Source organism: Opisthorchis viverrini (assembly GCF_000715545.1).
Source record: "Opisthorchis viverrini unplaced genomic scaffold opera_v5_1, whole genome shotgun sequence".
In the NCBI taxonomy this organism is placed as follows: domain Eukaryota; kingdom Metazoa; phylum Platyhelminthes; class Trematoda; order Opisthorchiida; family Opisthorchiidae; genus Opisthorchis; species Opisthorchis viverrini.
In genome coordinates, this window is record NW_008751657.1 from 1,748,177 (window position 1) to 1,751,185 (window position 3,009).

Consider the following 3,009-nt stretch of genomic DNA (forward strand, 5'->3'; position numbering starts at 1 on the left):
TGTTTTTTCCTTACGGAGGGGGGGCTTAGTAATAAGGTAACCCATCGAAGTCAATCCTGATGAGCTGTTGCCTTCACGGTGAGGACACCCGCACGCTCAGTTTCCTACCTCCTTGTGCATCTTACAGCCGAAACATTGCTCGAAGTCGAACCTATCTATGCGCTGTCATTTCATCCATTATCTTATAGTTTGATCATCGTAAGGAGTCCTTATTTTGGACCAAAAGTTATCGGTCCCGTACCTGGGTTGCCCATCCGATGTTCATAAGTGAATGCTCTCAACACGGGGTAAACTGTCCACCTGGGTTCCACCTTTCGTCAGTTGTTTGACTGTAGAGTGAAAACCAATTGATCAACCTCTGTGGATTACAAATGCCTGGACCAATGCTCCAGTCCGAATACATTAATAAATGTGCCTTCGTAGTTCAACATATCTTTTTAAATCGATTAAAATCGCAGATAGTTGTTGGGAGAATGGCAATAGTTACAGAGTGGTACCCGAGTTTTAGAGCGGGGAATCGATCGAACAACAAGTTCCGCACGATGAGGACTTACACGAAGTGCAGTCATCGCACTTTCTATGGTACACTAACCTGTCTCTTATCAAATATATCCATCACTTCGCACCAGAAAGGAAAACATAAGTTAACGATTAGTGAATTTTTTTGTCTTCGAGAAGTGCCAAGTGAATGTGTTTGATTGGCGAGACGAAACGAATTGGGAGGACCACAGCGTAATACCCGTAGTATGCATGAAGCATATTGTTATTCCTACATCCCTAATTGTTGGGCCACCGGATACGTTTTCCTTTTTTGCCTGGGTAGCTTCATCAGTTGTCAGATCATTTCTCAGATAGTGGGTTCACTTGACCACCCACTGTTGAAATGATATTCACTACCACGCATGTCGGCTCAGCCACGATTTTCAGACCTCAGATTTCCTAATAACCAACACCAAAGCCACAGAGGTGAGACTTGCTCAATGTCAGCAATGCAAGCCTTGGCCGATACGTAAGGCTGAACGGTCGTTCCCCGTGATTTACTGTTCTAGTAAGGTCACAAAAATCGTCTACCGGTATCTACGGCTGTCACAAAATCCCTTCCCTCATCGTGGTGCGGTGGTCTAGGCCATGGTGGGGCTTGATAACATGGGTCAACGGGGTCAGCGCGTGGTGGATTCTCGGCTGGCCACCGGGTTTCCTACAAAATACTACAGACCCCGGTGGCGGCATCACAGTTCAGCTAGTGTTATTTCGCCATAAAGGGGTTTCACGTACCAGGGGTAGAACATGGTCTCCTGGTCAGTTCTTAGCACTACAGAATTGGTATACAAACCGAGTGTCAGCCACCGGCAAAAATTGAACCCTGCCGTCTTGCGGATCGCACTTAAATGTGCAAGAGAACTCGAACAAACGCCAGCTCTGACGGACTGATGAGATCCATCCATGCCCCGGCGGCCTTTCCGAGGGTTCTCCGCACATCGTGAAGTCTGCACTTGGTTGCCCGTCGGAAACGAACCCTGTGGCGCTTGGGACGTCACTAATACACAAACCCTATGTTACTCAATGAATATGTCGTGCATGTGGAGTTTCGTTCGTGTTACGGAGTCCCCTGTAGGCGACACTCACTCAGTAGTCTTGATGTGTGCAAGCCAGGCCTTCTTTCCCCCAAGAAATCTGGAACGCACTGCAGATAGCCTGCCGGAGTGTTTGCAAGCTGCTTAGCGTGAAAAGTTAGTCTCGCCGTACCAAGCTTCCTTAATCGACTAGCTGATATTGCATGCCTTTCAGGGGCGCCGATTTCTGGTATCGATTCACAAAACAGCAAACTATCAGGAATGGGGGTCTACTGACCGCACTGTAGTGACCTAAACGGCAAATTGGATCTGCATGATGCTGATGTTACCATAGGTAAGAGCACTCACGACGCCCTAGTCTTTTGGGAGCGAATATCCTCCAGGATTGTGGTGGCTTAGCTAAAAGGCTCTCCATTGAACCCAACCGCTCCCACCTCATGGGATATGCGTCAAAGATGATGAGCTAAAAAGATTGGGCAACCGCAAAGTCGTCATGAGTGTTGACAACTAAAACGCAAAAACTGTCGCTTTAACCCTCTCCAAGCGTCACGTCCTTAGGAAGGTTCGGCTTAGGACAACGCTACGTAAACGACAATCATTTGGTCAACTTTTCCACCCTCAATGGATTCATGGTATCCAACATGTTTACAACGCCTCATCTGGTGTTTCATTGGCGGTTGCTTGGCTTCCTAATTAGGCTACATCTTTTTAGCAGCCCGATCGGCATCGACTGTTGAACACTCTAGGTCTTGGTGGAAACGGAATAAATGTGATCCAGACCTTACCATCATGCACCCGGCGCGCGATAGCTCAGTGGTTAGGATGCGAAATTGCTACCTGGTCGGTGGTACGAATCCAACTTCGACTTCTCGACTGCTGCTGTCCAGGCCTCGACAACCATTCCATTCAGGTGGCATAGCAGCTATGAACCGAACAGTTATTATTATTGTTGTTAGTAGTGTGAGGAAATTTGGGAATCTTAACGCAGATTTCATCCTGTAAGTGAAGCCAATCAATGCTGAAAAAGCCGAGGGGCACCGGACAACTGTTCCGTCCTTACTGAGTCATCAGCAGTGTGCAGGGAGTTTCGAACTCGCTACCTGCGGTTAGTGGTTTGAACAACTCACCGTTCGGCCACGAGTGGCTGATCAACATTGTAGGTGCAGCACCGCTCATCTTTTAAATACGGGATCCACATCACTTAGTCACAAGTGTTAACTGGCTCCTCGAGGAACGCCCCCCCAGATGGGCTCACTCGGATGAATTTTATCTTCCTCTGAGCTACTTATAGATTGTTGGTAGTGTGAGGCTTTTGGAATTTTTAATGGAGATCTTGCCTTGTAAGGAAAGCCACTCTATGCTGAAAAGCAGTTTTCTCGTTCTTGCTGGGAATCACCAGCAGTGTGCACTGTTTCTCGGCTATTCAACATAAACT